Source organism: Pan troglodytes, chromosome 11 (assembly GCF_028858775.2).
Source record: "Pan troglodytes isolate AG18354 chromosome 11, NHGRI_mPanTro3-v2.0_pri, whole genome shotgun sequence".
Classification (NCBI taxonomy): domain Eukaryota; kingdom Metazoa; phylum Chordata; class Mammalia; order Primates; family Hominidae; genus Pan; species Pan troglodytes.
The window spans coordinates 43,110,815-43,134,730 of NC_072409.2; positions in this window are offsets into that span (position 1 = coordinate 43,110,815).

Consider the following 23,916-nt stretch of genomic DNA (forward strand, 5'->3'; position numbering starts at 1 on the left):
ACCTATATACCTATAATCAACCTATAATAAATGACCTATATAAATGGAGAGACATACTAATTCATGAATTGGAAGATTCAGTATAGTAAGCATGTCATTTCTTCCCAAATTGATCTACAGATGTAATGAAATTCCTATCAAAATCCCAACAAGGTTTTTTTATAGACAAAGGTAAGTTTATTGTAAAATTTATATGAAAAAAGCGCAGGCCCAAGAATAGCTAAAACAATTTGGATGAAAAGAAGAAAGTGGGAGAAATCACTCTATTTGATTCATTAATTCAATTTCATTACAACTATTATCAAGTTGGGGAGAAATGACATCTTTACTATACTGAATCTTCCAATTCATAAGTACAGTATGTCTCTCCATTTATTTATTTCTTCTTTGATTTCTTTCGTCAGCATTTTGTAATTTTCAACATACAAATTCTATTCATGTTTTATTAAGTGTATATTCTAGGCATTTCATTTTATTTGGAGCAATTAATTATAAATGACATTGTGTTTTAAATTTTGCTTTCCATATGTTCATCGTTAATATGCAAAATGTGATTGACATTTGTGTATTACTCTTGAATCCAGCAACCTTGCTGAACTCACTTACCAGTTCTAGGAGCTCTTTTTTGGAGATACCTTGGGGTTCTCTGTGTAAACCATCTTGCCATCTGAAAATAGGGACTGTTTTATTTTTTCCTTAAGGCTTACAATAATAGCTGTAGTCATTAGACCATATTATATTGGCAGAGGCATGGATGCAAAGATGATTGGAGCAGAATAGAGAACCCAGAAATAGAGCAACAAAAAAATGCTCATCTAATTTTTTTACACAATTTCAACAAATGGTGCTGGAGTAACTGGACATTGACCTAAACCACATAAATTACACCAAAAACATAGCTCAAAATGGATGAGGGACTTTAAAACTATAAAACAGTCACTCTAGAAAACAGGTTGGGCTGGATGCAGTGGCTCATACCTGTAATCCCAGCACTTGGAGGCCGAGGAGGGAGGATCACTTGACCCCAGGAGTTCAAGACTAGCCTGGGAAGCATGGCGAAATCCATGGTCTCTACTAAAAATACAATAAATTAAATGGGCGTGGTGGTGCATGCCTATAGTCCTAGCTACTCGGGAGGCTGAGCTGAGAGGATCACCTGATCCCAGGAAGGTCAAAGCTGCAGTGAGCCATGATCACACCACTGCACTTCAGCCTAGGTGACAGAGTGAGACCCTGTCTCAAAAAAAAAACAAAAAAGAAAAGAAAAGAAAACAGATTGGTAGTGCCTTAGAGAACTGAACATGCAACTACGATACGACCCAGCAATAGTTCTCTTGGTGTTTACTAAAGGGAACTTCAGAAGCTTTTCCAAAATTCACATGGAGAAGCAAGCTGCCAAGAACAGCACATGCTAAGGAAAAGAAGAAAATTATAGAAATAAACAGGCAGCATCATTCTGTTTATATAACGTTCAAAAGCAGGCACTAAAGGAGATATGGTTCACAGATACACACACGAGTGGTAGACGTGCAAATCCCTCCAATCACCTCTGGCTGAACGTCCTAAAGGTACCAAGTAGAGTAAAGCGAATCAGATGCTTCCCACTATCGTATTCTGTGCCTGTTAGTCTGAAGCCACCTATAATACTGAGATGTCTCAGGAAGGAAATATTCTTGTAACACAGTTTCACTGATAACTCTTTTAAAATCTGAACTCCTTAATATCTGAAATGATAAAGAATTTCTTTCCATATTATGACATACAGTGCATACCCATTGGCTGGTGATAAAACTATTACAGAAATAAGATATAAATTGCTTGAAAAGGTGTTTGGAATTTTGTAAGATAAAAAGTATTTCAGTCTCCTATTTCTTTGTAACTTACAAATTAAGAATTAAAAGATATTCCAACATGCAAATAGCACTCTTCATACTAGAATAATCTACAGTTGAAATGCAGAAGTCAGTCCTAAATTAAAGGTATGGTTTTACTTTTAATACTTTCTTTCTGAAAATCAGGCATGTTTAAGTTAATTTAAAATTATTTTGAGAAAAAAGGAGTCACTATCTTCATTACAAATATTTGTGATCATGCATCCTTTAGCGAAGTAATAATGAATGGTTGGACTTCTTTAGGCATGAAGACAGTCTAAGCTTAGGGCCTAGACCTTATTTCCTTCCAACACAAAAATGGCAGTCTGAGTAAATTAACCTAAGCAGTGACACAGGAAACAAATCATGCCCAATTCCCAACCTCGAACCCAACAACTTGCTTCCAACAGTTAATGGTCTTCCTTATCACTCTTACTAGGGCACGACAGATTCCATCTAACAGATCTGCAATTACCATAGTTCCTTTTCTTTTAATCCAGTATTTAAACCATTCAATGATTTCCAGTTTCACAGAATCCATATCTACCTAAGCCTAAGTGGACAAAGTATAATTCAGCGAACAATTCCCATCTGCAGGAAAACTAACCATATAAAACATGTTTTCGGAAACACTTGTCCCCATTACATGGTTAGGAAGCAAAATTCAACAAGTAGTCATTGACAATTTTGCGTCTTTCATAAACCACACTTTGAGATGTATAAAAGTATTGCTAATTTCAAATAAGAGAAGAAGCCAAGTCTAATTAATTTTTTCCTCAGAAAATCTGAAATCTTACCATATGTTTAAAATGGACTTATTATTCCGCACTCTTTTAATGTTTTTGTTTTTTTAGGAGATGGGCTCTCAGTATGTTGCCCAGGCTGCTCTGGAGCTCCTGAGCTCAAGGGCAATGTTCCCACCTCTGCTCCCAAGTATGCACTCATTTATGTAAAGGTTGGTGTTGATAAAACACATATTGACCAAGCCCCTTAATAAGACGGTTGAAACACAATTAAGATAAGTAGGTTTAAACCAATCACATTTTCTCAGTGCTGCCACCATTGACATTTTGGGCCTGACAATTCCTTGTTGCAGGGGCCTGACCTGTGCCTTCCCGCCTTCTACCCCCTCAATGCCAGGAGCCCCCTCACAAGTTGTGACAACCACACATGTCCCCAGACATTGCTCAAATCCCCTCAGCAGCAAAACCGCCTCAGCTGAGCAGCTCTTGTTTAAACACACACCCATTTTTAGAACTGAGTTTGGATTACAGTTTTTGAACATTCATCTTGTCTCTGGGTTAAAGATGAATATTACCAATATAAAGGAGATTTGTGTGGCTGATAGAGAAACACTCAGGAGTTACTATCATGTGAAGAAAGCAAGTCATATAATACAGTCAGCATAATTCCACTTATGTGAAAACAAACGTAAAAGTTATTTCCATATATAAAGGCAAAGAAGACTACAAGAATCTGCACAGCCCACTGATATCAGGTTACTTCTGAGGAGGCTTTTGAGGTTAGGGGGAGACTGCTGTGCTTGGACTGTTGGATTTTTTTTTTAGAAACTGTATTGATGTATTAATTGTGTAATTAAAATAATAAAGGAAAGAAAGGTCTTGGAGCTTTAAAGTTAAACAGACTCTCAGTCCTAGCTAGTGACCTTAGGGTAATTTTATTTATTTTTATATTGTTATTACTATTATTATTATTCTGAGACAGAGTCTCACTCTGTGGCCCAGGCTGGAGTGCAGTGGCACAATATTGGCTCACTGCAACCTCCGCCTCCCAGGTTCGAGCGATTCTCCTGCCTTAGCCTCCCGAGTAGCTGGGATTGCAGGCATGTGCCACCACACCTGGCTAATTTTTGTATTTTTAGTAGAGACAGGGTTTCACCACATTGGCCAGGCTTGTCTCAAACTCCTTACCTCAGGTGCCTTGACCTCCCAGAGTGCTGGGATTACAGGCGCGAGCCACCGTGCCTGGCCTTAGGATAATTTTTAAAAACGGTGTTAGGTCTCCTCAGTTTTCAATTCCATAAAATGTAGATGATAAAACTGACTTTGAGGAAGTTCACAGAAGTGAGTGAGGCACATGCACGGGAAGCAGCGAGCATTATGCGCTCCCAGCATGTCTCCCATCTGATGCTGCTGTATCTGAAGTCGCAGTTCGGATGAGCATGGAGTATAATCTGAGAGCTGCGTAACCCCAGTTCCTGGGTTCTGGATACCTCTAACCTTCTCCCTTCTCCCTCTTCATGGTCACAGCCAAGGCCCACCTCCTGCCCTCTGGCTCATCTCCAGTGCCTGCTCCTGCATACACTGACCTGACGATATCATCTCTAGGTCTGCCACAAATGTATGCAGAGGCCCAGGAGGAGCCAAGACTGAAAACCGGAGGGCCTAAGTCAGCGTTTCTCAGGATGTGATGTGCAGAGACCTCAATCTGAATTATCCTGCAGACCACCTTGGTCCCACCCAGACCACTGAATCCAAACCTCTGGGGGTGGGCCCTAGAATCTGCTCTTCCAACAGGACAAACACCCCCTTTCCACTGCACTGTAAAGTCTGGGGCTCACCAGCCACAGACCTGACTATAGCTCAAATGCTGTGTGTCTTTATCTCCTGTGCACTAGGGAAAGAACCAGGAGAGGACAGCATAGGGGGAAGCCCAGGTCATCCTGTGACCTCCCCCCCTCTGCTGGAGTGACCCCTTCCTCTGGTTCAAAATCTCCAACAACAGGATGCAGACACGCCCTAGACCTCCCTGTGTGGTGAGATTACTTGAGGACCTGAGGTAGAACGCTTTCAGGATGGAAACGTCTCAAGACTTGGAGTCAGACCCATTTAGGTTCAACAAGTGGTTCTGCCACTCAGTAGCACTGAGCACACGTAGAGTCCAGATCTTGGTTTCCAATCAAAGGAATCAGAGCTCCTTGGAAAGATGGCTGATTCTAAGGCTGGGGCAGGAAACATGCAAGATGAGCCTGGAGCTTCTCGTAGTGACAGGAAGTAAGGAAGCACTCAAGTGTCCCCCCCACCCCCACACACCCCCACCATTGATGGAGCTATGTCAGAGGGGCGCAGAGACAACTGCAAGGCTTCTAATGGCCAATGCTAGAACAATGACAGCAAGGAATAAATAAAGTGATATTTAATTATAACCCAAAGCATACTACAGCTGTTCATGATCCCATACTGACATAAATAAATTGTTGAATAAATTAATAAATGGAGAAGAAACAAACCTTCCAGGCAGAAGAATTCCAAATAATGTATGTAGATGCTGCACACTGAGAGAGATAAAGCATAGCTCCCCACTCCTAAGTGTGGGCTACACATAGTCACTTTCTGCTCAAGAGTACAGGATGGAAAAAAGGAAAAAAAGAGTAACATTCCAATCACCTGCACCATTCAGGTGATCGAGGTCCTCATCAACAGTCATAAATGGGCCAGGCACAGTGGCTCATGCCTGTCATCCCAGCACTTTGGGAGGCCGAGGCAAGCAGCCCACTTGAGGCCAGGAGTTCGAGACTAGCTAGCCTGGCCAACATAGTGAAACCCCGTCTCTACTAAAAATTAAAAAATTAGCCCTGAGTGGTGGCACACACCTATAATTAAAGCTACTTGGGAGATTGAGGCAGGTTCAAGACTCGCTTGAACCTGGGAGGCAGAGATTTCAATGAGCCAAGTTCGTGCCACTGCACTCCAACCTGGGTGACAGAGTGAGACTCCATCTCAAAAAAAGAAAAAAAAAACATAATTCATGTTGCTAGAGTGTCCCCTTGATATGGCACTTTCATTCTGTGACCTTCCTCCCCAAAATCTATAACCCGTGTCCAGTCATGTAAAAATGATCAAACAAATTCCAGGAGAGGAGCATCCTACAATACACCTCCCTAGCACTCCTCGAAACTGTCAAGGTCATCAGAAAAAAGGAAAGTCTGTCACGGGGTGTCCAATCTTTTGGCTTCCCTGGGCCACACTGGAAGAAGAGGAATTGTCTTGGGCCACACATAAAATATGCTAACACTCAGGATAGCTGGTGAGCTAAAAAATAAAAAAGGTCCGTGCATCAATCTCATAATGTTTTAAGAGAGTTTACGAATTTGTGTTGGGCCACATTCCAAGCTGTCTTGGGCCACATGTGGCCCGTGGGCAGAGGATTGGACAGGCTTGGTCCGTCACAATCAATAGGAACCCAAAGAGACAGAACAACTAAATGTCCTGTGGTATCCTGGATGGGGTCCTGGAACAGAAAAGAGATACTAGGTTTAAAAAAAAAACTAAGAGAATCGGAATAAACGATGGACTTTGGTTGCTAATAATATATCAATATTGGCTTATTAATTGTAACGAATGTACCATACAATGTAAGGTGTTTATTAACAGGGAAGCAAGATGGTGGGGCTGGGCTGGGAACTCTATCTGCTCGATTCTTCTGAAATAAAGAACTGCTCTGAAAAATATCATAAGTGCAAATCTTATAAATCTGGGGAGAAGTGTTTAAAAGGTATTAATAATAGATGCAGCCCCTAATGCTCCCTAAAATCCTCAACAGCCTGGAAAATTGCCTTTGATGCAAAATAAAACGAATGATATATTGTTGTTTTTAGAGGTAGAGCAGGAAAGTAGAGAGCAGAGCTGCCTGCTGATGAGGAGGCAGCAGGAAAATCTCATTAGCGCCTGAACCTCTGGTTCCTCAGGGTGTCCATGGGACCTGGTTGGTGAAGCTGTTTGTTATTTTCCCCAATTTTCCATGTTTTCCTGGTACTGAAAATACCTCTCCAGTAACTCTCCTAGAAACATGTAACCCCATGGAGAAAGCTAGACACACCCTGGGGCTAAACAGGAATGTCAGGACACCTTGCCTGGGTGGTCAGGAGAAGGTGCTTTAGTTACACCTACAATAAACTCCCGCGTGTCAGCAACCTGAATGGGTCTCTGCTCCTCGCAACAAGAAAGAAGCACAGAAAGGACGGAAGTTACTCAATGTACAGTGGCACATTGGTGATTTCTTCTCAATGCAGCGGCATTATCAGAACCATGTGTTAGGGAAATAATGGCTTAAAAAAGAAAACTGGAGTTTGGAAGGCCCATTACAGCAGTGCTTCTCAGCTGTAGGGTGGGTGAGAATCCCTTAGAGAGCTGCTTCACACGGATTCCCAGGCTCCCGCCCCAGAGATTCAAATCCAGTAGGTGTGGGCTGGGGCCTGAAAATGTGCTTTTCTGGCAAACTCCCCAGTCCTGTGGCGGTGGCGGCTGGTCTTGTCCCACTCTGAGGAATTCTAAGGCAGGAGGGCTTTGCAAGTCTGTCAGGAACGAGAATGAGAACAAGAGGACAGGGTCAATAAATGACTCTCCTCTTCTGTGGTGCAGGATACCGTGTGCATTTTAGTACCTGGTATGTGGACACTAGACAATGATATCCTGGGACCTAGGACCACAGGGAACTCACTGTTACTTCCCCGGTGTTACATGCTGTCCGGTACAGAGGGTGAGCTTCATAAATAGTTGTTAGCTGAACAAGTGAATGTAACATGACTTAGCGTTTGCCTGGGTATTGGGAGTGATGACGGTTTGAGTGTTTATGTACCCCCCAAAACTCAAGTGTTGAAACTTAATCACCACTGTGATAGTATTAAAAGAAGGGGCTTTTCAGAGGTGACTAAGTCATGAAGGCAGAGCTCTAGTGACTAGGGTGAAGGCCTTTATAAAAGAAACATCACGCAGCATTTGCCCCTTTTTTGCCCGTCCACTTTCTGCCGTGTGAGGACACAGCACTCAAGGCACCATCTTGGGAGCAGAGAGCACCCCTCACAGACACTGGACCTGTGGGTGCCTTGATCTTGGACTTTCCAGACTCCAGACCCTGGGAGAATATACATTTCTGTTCTTTTTTTTTTTTTTTTTTTTTTTTTTTTTTTGAGACGGAGTCTCGCTCTGTCCCTCAGGCTGGAGTGCATGGCGCCATCTCGGCTCACTGCAAGCTCCACCTCCCGGGTTCATGCCATTCTCCTGCCTCAGCCTCCTCAGCAGCTGGGACTACAGGCGCACGCTGCCATGCCCGGCTAATTTTTTGTATTTTTAGTAGAGATGGGGCTTCACCGTGTTAGCCAGGATGGTCTCGATCTCCTGACCTTGTGATCTGCCTGCCTCAGCCTCCCAAAGTGCTGGGATTACAGGTGTGAGCCACCGCACCCGGCCTTACATTTCTGTTCTTTATAAATGGCTCAGTCTATGGTATTTTGTTACAGCAGCACCAGTGGACAAAGACTGGAGTGGAAGTTACATGTTTTGTTCTGGTGGAGGGGGACATGGAACAGTGGTGTCAAGAAAAGGACTGGAGATAAAAGAGAAGACTAGAACATGAAATAAAGGAATCAGCAGGGGCTCTTAATGTCAGCAGCTGAAACTTACTCCTGCTGCTTTAAGCGAGGAGAAAATTCACTGACAGGTTATAGGGTGGTTCATGGAGGCTAGAGAGCCCCGCAGGGCACCCACATGGGCGGGACCATAGTTGGGATTGCCCCGCAGAACTGCTCCAGGAGGACCCGGGTGTTATGGGTGCTGTACACAGGCTGCATTTCTTGCCCCGTGCCCACCTTTCCCGTGGGTGTCAGACACCCCCCCATACTGCCCCTTGAGTTCCCTTCCACTAAAGGTTCTCTGCTGTCACTGCTGGGCAGAACCTGGTAAGCCAAGCCTTTACCTGGTGTCAAGCGAGGCTGGGGAGGCAAAGATATGGAGGCTTCAGCCTCCAAGATGGGAGCCAGGCTCAGGCAGGGCATCTCCCAAGTATAGAAAAGGGGCTAAAACTCACAAGCATCCAGGATATCTGGCTTCACAGATTGGTCAAAAGCACTCAGTTCAGCAATCAGAAGTGGCCAGGACAGGGGGAAAAAGTTCAGCCTGTGTTGCCTTCTTCACTGGCATTGCCAGGGGCACCTCAGTCCCCCAGAGGAATCATCCAAGAATACAAGTAACCAGAAAGTCAACTTAGCTTAAATGAAACCGTGTCTATTGCAAACCATTTTAGTAAAATAAACTTGCTCATACCAAATTAGGAAATATGGAAGTAACTTCTGAATTACAATCTATGTAATTATTTTGTTGGTGAAACAATTTTTTTCTCATATACAATTGGGAAAAATAAATGGGTCAATGCTGTCATGTGAGACTACTGTGACATGGAGATTTCTATAATATCATATTTATTATAGCAGGATTTTATTGGTTTTTAGCAAAGTGGCAGTGACATTAAAGAACTCTAACCAAGCTGCTTTGCCTGAACACTTCCAAAGGGAGGTCTGAGATTCCAGAACACGTTATCATTTTGAAATGCTAGTCAATCCAAAGATGGGATTAAGATAAGCAAATTAGCTTACTATCCACATTGGAATGCAAGTCTTCCAAACAGTGAAATATCTCAGAGCATACTCTTATCTCATCATCTCGTTTTTTGGAATGAATTATTCTGCCTACAAAAAAGCCTCACTGAACCACCAGAGTAACTGGCAACCTGTGGAGAAACCACAAGCTACCCCGAAACTAATTCACGAGAGTCCCCTCAGCAGATCCTATTTTATGTAAATAAAATAAATTTTTTCATTGTTAGGTGTAAAATCTGCAAGTCATTTCACCAACTTTGACTGCATTTCTCAGCCACGCAAGTCTGCAGCTGGCAAGGATGCAAACAGCAGGCCAGCAGCTCGTAAACAGGGTTGGGCAAAGCTGTCAATGTTATTCAGGTATTTTCTGGTTTTAGCCTTTAGCTCATCTAAGATCCTTTGCTTATTTTCTGACTGCAGGCTAAAACTAATTTGTTGAGCTTTTATCAGGGCTGGCTGGCCCTATAGAAATTTAGAATGTTGTTGGCTGGGTGTGGTGGCTCATGCCTGTAATCCCAGCACTTTGGGAGGCTGAGGCGGGTGGATCACGAGGTCAGGAGTTTGAGACCAGCCTGGCCAACATGGTGAAACCCCGTCTCTACTAAAACTACAAAAATTAGCTGGGTGTGGTGGCGCATGCCTGTAATCACAGCTACTTGGGAGGCTGAGGCAGGAGAACTGCTTGAACCCAGGAGGCGGAGGTTGCAGTGAGCTGAGATCACACCACTGCACTCCAGCCTGAGCAACACAGCAAGACTCCGTCCCAGAGGAAAAAAAAATTGAAAGGTGGCCCTCCTTGTATTTGACCTCGAACTCGTCTTCCAGCAGTTTATTTTCCTCCTTCACTTCTCTCTAAGCGCCCAATATTCCTGAGCCGCCGCTTCCTACCTACCCACCGACTCCTATGACTCCACCTGTGGGTTTGGCATGTTGCCAACCTGACCAGGCCAGAGGGGCTGAAATGTAATTAAGTTGTAGATGAGCTTTTGTTTTAAATCAACTTGGAGAAAAGATAAAAACCAAAATGTGACGGCCCAGGGAGATAATTACTTTCCTGTGGCTGTTTGATGATCCAACGCAGGTTGGCTCCCAATTTGTCAAATAGCATGTACTGAGCTTCAAACACACAACAAATCTTTATTAAGTACCTTCCGTGCGCTAGAGGCTGTGCTAGGTTGTGGGAATAACCAGAAGAGGTAATCCATGCTTTCAGGTAGCTCAAGGTCTGTGAAGAACACGGGGACCAAGGGAAATAATTACAACATGCAATTAGTTTCTCTACCTTGGAGTTTCCATTGCATTAGGTACAAATGTCTGTTGGCACTTACCTCACACCATGCTTTCCCAGCTCCTAACATGGTGTCAGGCATATAGCAGGCTCTCAAAAATGCTCATGAAATAATGAATGAATACACAAATGAACAAACAAAACATTATGGGAATGCCAATATAGAGTGTGGTGGGAGCAATTAACTCTGGCTGGAGGAAAAAGGAAGTCTTATAAGAAATTGTGATTTGAGTTGAGGTTTAAAGCATGTCTAGCGCGGTGTCTGACCTTGAATGAGCCCATAATAAAAGTCAGATGAATTCACTTGGGTGGAAGCTCAGGTGGAGAAAGAGGGCATTCGGAGGCGAGGGTGTTCCAGGCAGAAGTATTCCAGCACCTAGCCTAGTGCCTAGCACGTGGCAGGAACATAAGAAGTACTTGTTAAATGAATGAATGGACCAATGAGTGTAACACACGGCACAAAGTCACCAGTATTGTGAAAAAGTAGACACATTTAGGGAGTGACATATTTGGAAAACTCTATGATTATAAGAGAAGAAGAGAGAGCGAGAGAGGTAGTTAGAGAAAAAAGAATGGAAAATACAAGAAAAGTGCAATGCAAGGAGTGGAGCTACTTGGGGAAAGAGGAACTTTGCAGGGAGGAAAAGGCTCCAATGAGAGCATGGAAATAAGCCAAGGACTATAGAATCAGGTGTGGTGTCTGTGAGGAGGAAACCTAAGGATCATGTCTTAATATGACCGTGGCCAAGGGGGCTTTCCGGCAGCAGGGCTCGGGCGAGGAACAGAGTGTGGTCAATCACTGAGGACAGGCAATCTCTCAAGGGACTCTGGCCCAGAAGGAGCTGAGTCATTGGGAAAATAAAAACAAGGAGAGTTAAGAAAAAATGGATTGTCTTAAGCTGGGGCAAATCGGAGTGAGCTATATTAGACCACGTATTCGTTATCTATTGCATGTAACAAGTCACCTCAAAACTTTGTGGCTTTAAGCAACGATCAACCTTTATTACCTCAGACAGTTTCTGCAAGTCAGGAATTTGGGAGCAGATGAGCTTGGTGCTAAGGTCTCTCATGAGGTTGCAAGAAACATGTTGGCTGAGAGGCAGCCATGGGAAGGCTTGGCCAGGCTAGAGAGCAGCTCAAACACATGTTGGTGGGCGCTCCAGTTCCACCTCACACAGGGAGCAACTCACATTAAGTGCATTGATGTCCTTGTGATGTGCAGCTGGCTTCCCCCGGAGCATGTGTTCCAAGAGAGGGCAGAGTAGAAGCTGCAATATCTTTCATGACCTACCTTTGGGAATCGAATGCCATCATTTCTGCAATATCCCATTGCCTACATTGATCAGTCCTGTTCAAAGTGGGAAATGGGGCTGGGCACAGTGCCTCACGCCTATAATCCCAGCACTTTGGGGGGCCAAGGTAGGCAGATCACCTAAGGTCAGGAGTTCAAGACCAGCCTGGCAAACATGGTGAAACCCCATCTCTACTAAAAATACAAAAATTAGCCGGGTTTGGTGGTGCATACCTGTAGTCCCAGCTACTTGGGAGGCTGAGGCATGAGGATCACTTGCACCTGGGAGGCAGAGGTTACAGAGGTTGCAGTGAGCTGAGATTGCACTATTGTACTCCAGAATGGGTGACAGAGCAAGACTCTGTCTCAAAAAAAAAAAAAACAACAACAACAACAAAGGGAGCCGACCACGGTGGCTCACTCCTGTAATCCCAGCACTTCGGGAGGCTGAGGCGGGCGGATCACAAGGTCAAGAGATGGAGACCATCCTGGCCAACATGGTGAAACTCTGTCTCTACTAAAAATACAAAAATTATCTGGGCATGGTGGCGGGCACCTGTAGTCCCAGCTACTTGGGAGGCTGAGACAGAAGAATCGCTTGAACCCGGGAGGTGGAGGTTGCAGTGAGCCGAGATCACACCACTGCACTCCAGCTTGGCGACAAAGCAAGACTCCATCTAAAAAAAAAAAACCACACACACACACACAAACAGGGTTCAACAAAGATGACTAGAAGGTGGCAAGAATCACTGGGGGTAACTATCTTGGAGCACTATCCAAGAGACAACTCCAAGGTGATGTTGGAGGCTGGTTACCACAAACTGCATTCCATAATTACCTAATCTGATGGAGTTCTCTAGATTTGACAGGCAGGTTCAATAAAAGACGACAAAAGTAGCCTTCCACAGCTCTGGGCTTAAGATATCCTCCCCATAGTAGCTAATCCCTTCAAAAGGAAAACATCGCATCCTCATCGTAATGAGGCTCATTGGCCTGGCTTGGGTCCAGTAAACAACCGTGAACCCATTTATTGTGACAGGATGGGTCCCTTCCATCTGAAGTGCATAGATGGAGTGTGAGGGACCCACCAGCAGTGACTCGGGCAATTCACTCTTTCTGGTTCCATTACTGGCTCTGTTCCTCCAAAAAGAAGAGACGCAGAGCAAATGAGAGAAAAGGTGGCAGGTGCCCTCTACTGCCCCAATGGAAAAAACCGCCCACTCTGCCCATATCTAAGCTTTTTCTTAGGTGGCGTAACATCACATCCTATATCTACTTGTCTTTTTTTCAATCAACATTTTGTTATTATCTGAATATATTGCAAATATAGATATATCACTACACCAAAGATTTATGAGACCTGGAGGCTGAAAACTATGAAACATTGTTAAGAGAAGCCACAGGGCTGGGCACAGTGGCTCATGCCTATAATCCCAGCACTTTGGGAGGCTAAGGCTGGTGGATAAGTTGAGGTCAGGAGTTCAAGACCAGCCTGATCAACATGGCGAAACCCCATGTCTACTAAAAATACAAAAATCGGCCAGGTGTGGTGGTGTGCGCCTGTAATCCCAGTTACTCAGAAGGCTGAGGCACGAGAATTGCTTGAACCTGGGAAGCAGAGGTTGCAGTGAGCCAAGATTGTGCCACTGCATTTCAGCCTAGGCTAGGCGACAGGGTGAGACCCTATCCCCCCCAAAAAAAGCCACAGGAATAATGGCTCACACCTGTAATCCCAGTTACTCAGAAGTTGAGGCAGGAGGATCACTTGACACCAGGAGTTCAAGACCAGCCTAGCCAACGTAGCAAGACCCTCACTCTAAAAAAGTAAAATAAATAAATTAGCTGGGCATGATGACATGCACCTGTAATCCCAGCTACTTGGGAGGCTGAGGTGGGAAGATCACTTGAGTCCTGGAGTTCATGACCACAGAAAGCAAGCTATGATTGTGCCACTGTACTCAAGCCTGGGGAACAGAAAGAGACCCCATCTCTAAAAAAGTAAAAATAGCCCAAGCATGGTAGCTCACACCTGTAATCCAAGCTCTTTGGGAAGCCAAGGTGGGAAGATCACTTGATCCCAGGAGTTCGAGACCAGCCTAAGCAAAATAGCAAGACCTCTTCTCTACAAAAAAGAAAAAATTAGCTGGTGTGGTGGTGCATTCCTATAGCCCTAGCTACTTGGGAGGCAGAGGCGGGAGGATCACTTGAGCCCAGGAGTCCAAGCTTACATTGCACCATGGCACTCCAGCCTGGGCAACAGAGCAATACCTTGTCTCTAATAAAATAAAAAGAAAATTATAAAGAAAATTAAATAAACCTAAATAAATACAGAGATATCCTATGTTTATAGATTGGAAAACAGAATATTGTTAAGATGCCAATTATCCCCAAATTGATCTATAAATTCAATGCAATCCATCAAATCCAGGAAGACTAGATTTTTATGTCCAAATTGATAAGGGGATTATAGAATCCCTACGGAAATGCAAAATACCTAGAATAGCCAAAACAACATTGAAAAACAAGGACAAAGTAAATAACTCATATTCATAAAGCTATAGTAATGAAGACAGTGTCTTATTAGCATAAAGATAGACAAATAAATGAGCAAAAACAGAAAGCAGAAGCAGACCCAGATATACATGGCCAGTGGGCTTTCAACAAAAGAGCAAAAGTGATTCCATAAGCAAGGATTGCTTTTTCCACAAATGGTGCTAGAACAAATGAATATGCATATGTAAAAAAAAATTAATCCATGTCTCATACAATATATAAATATTAACTCAAAATGAATCATAGCCATAAATATAAATCCTAAAACTATAAATCTTCTAGGAGAATACATAGAAGAAAATCTTTGAAACTTTGAGTTAGAGCTTTTTTAGAATAACAAAAGCACAATTTATTTTTAAAAATTGTTAAGTTAGACTCCATCAAATTAAAAACTTCTGCTCTTCAAACAACACGTTAAGAGAATGAAAAGACAAGCCACAGCTGGAAGAAAATATTCACAAATTACATATCTGATAAAGGACTTATCCAGAATATAAAAAGAACTCCCTCAAAACCCAGTAATAAGAATATAAACAATCCACTTTTTAAAAGTCACAAAAGGGCTGAAGAGACTGATGAAAATATTTAGATGGCAAAAAAGCTGTGGAAAGATCTTCAACATCATTAGTCATTAGGAAAATGCAAATTAAAACCACAGTGAGATACCAGTACATATCATTAAAATGACTACGATTAAGAGGACTGACTATACCCAGTGTTGGTGAGGATGTGAACAACTGCAATTCTCCAGCCCTACTGATGGGAATGTAAACGGATACAACCACTTTAGAAAACAGTTTGGTAGTTTCTTAATGAGGTACACAAATACCTAACGTGGGACCCAGCCATTTGACTTCTAGGGATCATAGACCTACATTTCTTGAGATTTACTGAAAAGAAATGAAAGCATTGTGCATAAAAAGAGTTGCACATGAATTTGTAATGGCTCAAAACTAGAAACAACCTGTATTAGTCAAGATTCTCTAAGAGAAACAGAGCCAGTAAGATATGCATATGTGTATCTGTGTGTGTGTGTATTTCTTGTGTGTCTCGTACATGTCTGATAGGTAAGTAGACAGATAGACAGATAGCTAGACATCATATTGGTTCTACCACTCCGGGGAGCCTTGGCAAATATGTATTTGTGTAATTTATTAGAGAATTGGCTCGTGAGATTATGGAGGTCAAGAAGACCCACAGTCTGCTGTCTGAAAATGCAGAAAAGCCAGTAGTATAATTCTGAGAACCAGGAGAACTACTATCTGAGCACAGAAAAAAGATGGACGTCCCAGAGTGAATAGAGAGGGCAAACTGCCCTTCTTCCACCTTTTTGGTCTATTCCAGCCCTCAATGGATTGGATGGTGCCTGCCCACATTGGTGAGGGCGACCTTCTTTACTCAGTCTACTGATTCAAATGCTCATCTCTTCTGGAAACAACCCCAGAGCTACACCCAGAAACACTGTTTTACCAACTATCTGGACATCTTTCAGTCCAGTCAAGTTGACACAGATTTAACCATCACACAACCCCGTTGTCAGTTAATAGATGAATAGGTAAGGAAATTGTGGTATATACCATAGAATACCACTCAACCATGGAAAGGCATAACTACTTATATAACACAACATGGATGCAGCTCAAATAGTTCTGTCACGTGTATACTCTATGATTTCATTACATAAAATTCTAGAAAATACAATTGATAGCGTTGGAAAGACAGCAGTGGTTACTTGGGGGTAGAGAGGCACAGGGAGGGAGAAGAACGGGGTTACCGAGAGAAATGGAGGTTTTTAGGGGATGATGGATATGTTTATTATCTCGATTGTGGTAATGGCTTCGTAAGTGTATACCTGTGCAATTTATTTTAAGTCAATCATACAATCATACCTCAATTAAGCTTAAAAAAAAAAAAAAAAAACAGGTATGATGGCTCATGCCTGTAATCCCAGCACTTTGGGAGGCTGAGGCAGGCGGATCACTTGAGCTCAGAAGTTCATGATGAGCCTGAGCAATGTGGTGAGACCCCGTCTCTACAAAAATACAAAAAATTAGCTGGGCATGGTGGTACACACTTGTGGTCCCAGCTACTTGAAAGGCTAAGGTGAGAGGATTGCTTGAGCCCGGGAGGTGGAGGTTGCAGTGAGCCAAGATCACACCACTGCACTCCAGCCCGGACTCCAGAGTGAGACCCTGTCACAGAAAAAAAAAAAAAAAAAAAAAAAAAGAATGCAAGGTTTCAATTTGTCTCCTATAAATCTGTATCCCCAAAACCAGGACCCTTTCTCAAGAAGCTGCCTGCAGCCAAGTGGCACGGTGGCTCACGCCTGTAATCCCAGCACTTTGGGAGCCTGAAGCAGGCGGATCACGAGGTCAGGAGTTCAAGACCAGCCTGGCCAACATGGTGAAACCCCGTCTCCACTAAAGATACAAAAAATTAGCTGGGCGTGGTGACGTGCGCCTGTAATCCCAGCTACTTGGGAGCCTGAGGCAAGAGAATCGCTTGAACCCAGGAGGCGGAGGTTGCAGTAAGCCGAGATCGCGCCACTGCACTCCAGTCTGGGCAACAGGGCGAGACTCCGTCTCAAAGAAACAAAAAAACAAAAGAAGCTGCCTGGATGATGGGGATAGCATCTTCACTGTCATATGCGTAATTCCCTACAGCTGACCATCCCAGGCATGAAGGTCTGGTCTATTTCAGATGCCCCCACCGACCACTCCAACTTGGAGTGAGCGCTCATTCTGCCCCACTGGTTTTATGCTTATGACAATCCAGAATGTTCTTTGGTTCTTCTGGTGCACTGGCTCCTTTGTTCGTTGTTGTTTTAACTTACATTTTGTCGAACACCCACCATGTTGCACTGTACTAGGCAACTGTGTAGAAGGTGCCCGTAGCAATCGTTACAGTTCAGAGTGAAAGTAGTGCAAAGTCCAGAAAAAGCAGTGATTGACTCTTCCGGCGAAGGACACTGGAGGAGAGCCAGGTAGGAGTCTTGAGCTGATTCTTGAAGGATGAATATGGTTTTGTTTTGCTTTTTTTTTTTTTTTTTTTTTGAGATGGAGTCTCACTTTGTCGCCCAGGCTGGAGTGCAGTGGCGCGATCTCGGCTCACTGCAAACTCCGCCTCCTGGGTTCACACCATTCTCCTGCCTCAGCCTCCCGAGTAGCTGGGACTACAGGCGCCTGCCACCAAGCCCGGCTATTTTTTTTGTATTTTTATTAGAGACGGGGTTTCACCGTGTTATCCAGGATGGTCTCGATCTCCTGACCTCGTGATCTGCCCGCCTCGGCCTCCCAAAGTGCTGGGATTACAGGCGTGAGCCACCGCTCCCGGCCAAGGATGGATATGGGGTTTTTTATGAAGTAATTTTTATCTTCAGTTAAATTGTAAGCAATTCAAAACAGGCACCGTGTCTTATACTTTTTGGTTCCCTCATATTTGTTACCGTTGCATGGAATAAATGTTGAGTATTTATTTGTTAACTGATTAATAAATTCATGTAGATGAACAGAGATGTGGACTTCTCAGCTCAGAAATTCCGTTTTCACAGAGCAGTTCCCACAGATGTCATTAAGCATTACAAACTTGTGTTCTGTGACCCGCACTGAGATAGTCCAATGTGATTACTGACATTTTTTAAGGCCATGGTCACTACGTTGCAGAAATTAAAATCATAACATCTTAGGCAATGTGGAGATAAGAGCTGCCCCTCTGTTATGTAAAAGTATGAATCTTGCCTCCTTTAAACATTTTCAATTTGGGACAGAAAACATTCATTGAATTAGCCAAGCCCTGTGGCACACAACTGTAGTCCCAGCTACTTGGGAGGCTGAGGCAGGAGAATCGCTTGAACCCAGGAGGCGGAGGTTGCAGTGAGCAGAGATTGCCCCACTGCACTCCAGCCTGAGTGACAGAGTGAGACTCTTGTCTCGAAAAAAAAAAAAAAGAAAGAAAACATTTATTGAAACGTGGCATAGTCATATGTCACAATGATGTGAAATATTTCAAGCTCACCCTTTAAAATTAAAGTCCGCAATGACCCTTGGAGCAGGTCATTATTGTTAGAAATAACTTGTGGGTGTCCGTCTGCTGTATCCCCACAACCATGCCTCACCTGGGAACACTGTGAGTTGAAAATTACACGCTTATGAGAGTTTCAAGCACCAAGTCAATGAAAGAAAGAAGTGTTAGCAAACCCATGAACAAATCTGTAAGATACAAATCATAAATTCTGCTTCTTTATGTGGGTGTCTGCCTCCCACACCCCCTGTTATTTTTTTACCTCTGGGTGTTTCATGAGTCAAGGGGAAGAGAAAGAAATACAGGGATTGAGGGTGTTTCATGTTCAAAAGGTAACATTCGCCCGTAAGTTACCCCAGGCAATAGGAAGGAAAGAGGTTTCTGGCCTCTGGTGTAAAAATCAGGTTGATACTGGCTAGTTCACTCTTTTACCATGGGATTGGTGGTGATAAATCATACATAAATCATTAGCAGTAGTTTTTCCCAGATGAGGTGGGCTCTGGAAAAATACACAACTCTAAGTCACGTCTGAAATATGAGACTGGCACGGCCCACTTTGATTTCATTTAATGTTTTTAGAATCAGTGTCAGTTTTATTTTGCAATTGAAGCAGACATTTCCTCCTTTGGTGTCTAAGAACTCACTGAATTCAATGTTGAACTATTAAAATATATCTTGGTCCTATGTACTTGAATTAGTTCAAAATAGGGGCTTTTTTTTCTTGCTATTGCCAATGTATGCAAATATATCAAGCACGAAATCATTCTCCTGGTGCCTTCTTCCCACAGATGTTTTGAGTTCTCATTCTTTGTGCAAGAGACATACAGGGAGTGTGATAAAATTGGCATGATTGTCAAAAGGGCAGGACAGGTGCACTTCCCAGGTGGAGATATTGTGAATGAATGTCAGTCGGGAGAGACAACTCCAGAGTGCTTCCCAGCAACCAACCTGCGCCTGGTTGCTGAGAAGGGATTCATTCTCAGGCCCTCTGAATCTGTCAGCAGAATCTCTTTCCCACATGATTTCCCAGCCTGGTCCAGAGGTGAGTTGGCTCAGAACGAGGTCCATACACTTCAAAAAAGATCTCCACGTTTACAGCTGTGTTTCTGTAATCATTCTTAAAATTCAAAGTTGCCAGAGACTAGGTGCATCTTGTTTACGTAGGATGTGGGTGCGTTTATGCAGTGCTCTGTTAAACCCACCACTTGCCAGCCTGGCTAACTGCCCAGGCGTAGCCTCCTGGAAAGCTTCCACAGGAAGTGGGCAGGGGCTGAAGCAGGAGAGTAGGGATACTGAGAGATTCATGTGGCTCCAGGTGAGATGACATAGATGTCAGAAAAAGTAATCAAGCCTTGGAATTTGAGAGACGCTGGGATCTGCAAAAGGTGAGGAAAGTAGGTTTTTATTTCATTACTTGTAAAAATAACAAGAGTATAGTGCAAAAAAGTGTTTTCCTAAAACGAACTCAGGCAACATTTATTGAGTTCCAACTGAGCTAGAAACTGAGCAAGGCTCTGGGATCACAAAGATGTTTTTCTATGGGCAGAAGTTAGGCAGACACAAAATTACTCCAGAAGCATTGATGAAGACACCAATGAGTAACATAGGTATCTGTATCAGCTAGGATGCTTCTGGCTGGAAATAATAGAAAATCTAATTCAAACAGGCTTATGTGATCAAAGGGATCTACTGGCTCCAAGACTTGAAAAGTCTAGAAGCAAGAGTATCTTAAGGCCTGTTCCAGAAACATAGCCACATGACCACGGCCGGAATTTCTCCCCAGTTCTCAGAGCTGCTTTCCCAGTGCTGGCTCCGTCCCGAGGGTGGCTCCTCTCACCAGCCAAAGACAGCTGCCCCCAGATTCCAGGTGACAGGCTTTGTCCACATCAGTAGGAAAGAAAGAGTACTTCTGTCCCACCATTGCAATAAACGTCCTGAGAAGACGCTGATGGAAACAGGGTGGCTCATAGGACCCCCCAACCCAGGAAGCAATCACTGTGACGAGGACATGGAATGTATTATTTAAATTAACCTCCAGGTCACACGCCAACCAGAAGAGTAGGAAAATAGTTCAGTTTATCAGCAAACATATGTTTGGGATGCTGAGTGCAAAGGATGTGGAGATATCTGACTCTGCCCGAGGAGGGTGTGGTGTAGACCGGGAAAGAGGAGGTTGGGGAAGACTTCACAGAAGAGGAGATGTCAGGCCAGGCGCGGTAGCTCACGCCTGTAATCCTAGCACTTTGGGAGGCCGAGGAGGGCAAATCACCTGAGGTCAGAAGTTCAAGACCAGCCTGACCAATATGGTGAAACCCATCTCTACTAAACATAAAAATACAAAAATTAACCAGGCTGTGGTGGTGTGTGCCTGTAATCCCAGCTACTCAGGAGGCTGAGGCAGAAGAATAGCTTGAACCAAGGAGGCGAGGTTGCAGTGAGCCAAGATTGCACCACTGCACTCCAACCTGGGCGACAGGAGACCCTGTCTCAAAAAAAAAGATGTCACTTGGGACCAGAATGTAAAGAACCCTCAGTGTCATGCTAAGAAACTTGAACCTTTAGCTCATCTAAAAAGAAATAAGTTGTTAAAGCAAATCCACAGCATAAACCAGACGGGCTGACTTATGCTACCGATAAAGCATCATTTTCAACAAGTTAGTTGTATGAGAGTCATACAACTATAGGATGAGTACATATCAAATTTTATTCAACTAATTAATGAGGCATCCAGTAAGAGTTCAAAGCTGGTTTTAAGAACATCTGAGGAGCCCAGGAATTTGAGACCAACATAGGCAACATGGAAAGATCCTGTCCCTATAAAAAAATTTAAAAATTAGCCAAGCATGGTGGCGTGCACCTGTAGTTCCAGCTACTTGGGAGGCTGAGGTGGGAGGATCATTTGAGTCCAGGAGTCGGAGGTTGCAGTGAGCTGAGATTGTGCCACTGCACTCCAGCCTGGGTGACAGAGTGAGACCCTGTCTCAAAAAAAAAAAAAAAAAAAAAAGCTGGGCACGGCCGCTCATGCCTGTAATCCAAACACTTTGGGAGGCTGAATAGGAGGATTACTTGAGGCCAGGAGGCTTGATTACTTGAGACTGCAATGAGTTATGATCACACCACCGCATTCCAGCCTGGGTGACAGTGAAGGCTTGTCTCTTAAAAAAGAAGGAAGGAAGGAGGAAAGGAAAGAAGGAAGGAAGGAAGGAAGGAAGGAGAAAGAAAAGAAACAATAAAGAAAACCTAAAAAAAAAATGCAGAATAACATTACTTGATCAGACATACAAGTAGCTAGTTGTGTTTCAAAAAGAGATGGAAGCCTAACTTTTGGGGTTTTCTACCTGAGAGAAATAATTGGTATTTCCACTGCACACAAATCTACAAGTTAATACTTACTTGCATAGAGTCTGAGTCTTTAATTAAAATAACAAGCAGAGTAAAATAATAGTACAACCTTCTATCCCTAGAGAATGAAATAATCTTTAGATAGGCTTGTTAGACAACGCTTTAGTATGGCCTTAAAAAGACAGTCATTCTCTTGGCTTTATTTCTAAGTTTTGGATAATTTTTCCTAACACCAGAGCAATCTATTTAAGACAGTGTTGTTTTTTAAAGTGGACTTAAGCATGACAGTACTTGCATATCAGTGAATACTGCTAATTGTAGTCAGTTTTAATATTGTCATTAAGAGAGGGCTGGGCGTGGTGGCTCACGGCTGTAATCCCAGCACTTTGGGAGGCCGAGGCGGGCGGAGCACGAGGTCAAGAGATTGAAACCACCCTGGCCAACATGGTGAAACCCCGTCTTTACTAAAAATACAAAAATTAGCTGAGTGTGGTGGCACGTGCCTGTAGTCCCAGCTACTCAGGAGGCTGAGGCAGGAGAATCACTTGAACCCGGGAGGCGGAGGTTGCAGTGAGCCGATATCGTGCCACTGCACTCCAGCCTGGCGACAGAGTGAGACTCCATCTAAAAAAAAAAAAAGAGAGAGACTTGAAGAGGTTTACAGAAGTAAAGAGCCCAGCAAGCGGAGGCCCCAGTGTCACAGAGACATCTCCAGGGCGTTATTCAGAAAGCAGCTAGCGAGGGAGACATCAGCTCTGAACCCAGCCCAGGCTGTGGGAGTCCCACTCCCTGGTGTCTCTTTTGCCCCTGAAGTGTTTTGGTTAAGAGAGAAAGACATTCCAGACACCCAGTAATCAAGTGCAACCACGCTAAGCCACGTTTAGAGCCACATTTTTGGATAACAGATTTATTAATGGGCTGGTTGAGAGAACTGGACCATGTGGTGTGTGGAGAAATTCAAAATATTTCAAATAAATACTTGGTGTACTTTCTGTCTGACTGCTGTGATGTGTTCAGTTACTCTTATGTTCCCTATTGAAGATTAATTAAATAGAAATTGCTCACTAAAATATAGTTCAGAATATTAAAAAGCTAATTAATATAAATTTTTCTAAAAAGGAAGGCATTTATTTCAATAGATGCTCACCTGTCCAAATCCAATTTTTTTGTTTACTGATAAAGTTGTAGGTGGAATAATTGCCATAGCAGAAGAGAATACACCCTATCTACACTTCCAAAAATGAGGATTGCCACATTTAGCAAATAAAAATATGGTATCCCCAGTTAAATGTGAATTTCAGAAAAACAATGAATAATTTTTTAGTGTAAGTATGTCCCATGCAATATTTAGGACATACTTGTGGCAGGTAGAAAAGGGGCCAACAAAGATGTCCATGGACAGATATTCCTAACACTTGGAACATATTCCCTTACATGGCAAAAAGGATTTTGCAGATGTGATTAAGCTAAGGCTTTTCAGAGGGCAGGTCGTCCTGGGTGATGTGACTGGTCCAAATGTAACCACAGAGTCCTTAGAGGAGGGAGGCAGGAGAGCCAGAGTTAGAAATTGAAGGTGGAGGAAGGACCAACCAGCTGAAGGATGCAGTCGGCTTCTAGAAGTGTGGGAATAGGCAAAGAAACGGACTCTCCTTGAAATCTTCGGAAGGAGCATGGCCCTCCTAGACGCTGATTTGAGCCCCAGGAGACCCCGGGGCTAGTTACCTGCAGCAGTGTTAGATTAATTTGTGTTGCTTTACACCACTGTAATTTGTTACGGAACCAATAAGAAACTCAGATAATGCTTATACTGAAAAAGTTATTTGTTGTTTATCTGAAAATCACATTTACTTGGGGCATCCTGTATTTGGCCTGGCAGCCCGACCTAGAACGCCAGAGCAGGAAGCAGCCGGCAGTGGTGGGAAGCACTGAAACAGCTTCGGGAGGTCCCACTGTCTCGCCTGGGGAGTCTCTTCAGATTCAGGCCTCCGGTCCCTCCAGGGAAATCTGAGGAGCTGTCTGGCCTGGGTGATCACTGAGGCTCCCTCGCAGTCCGTGAGCCTATCTAAGAAAAAGCCTTTTGCCAATACGAAATAAAACAACCAGCCCAATTAGCGAATGTTCACAGTTCAGACAATTGCCGCCTCTGGGCTGTGTGCCC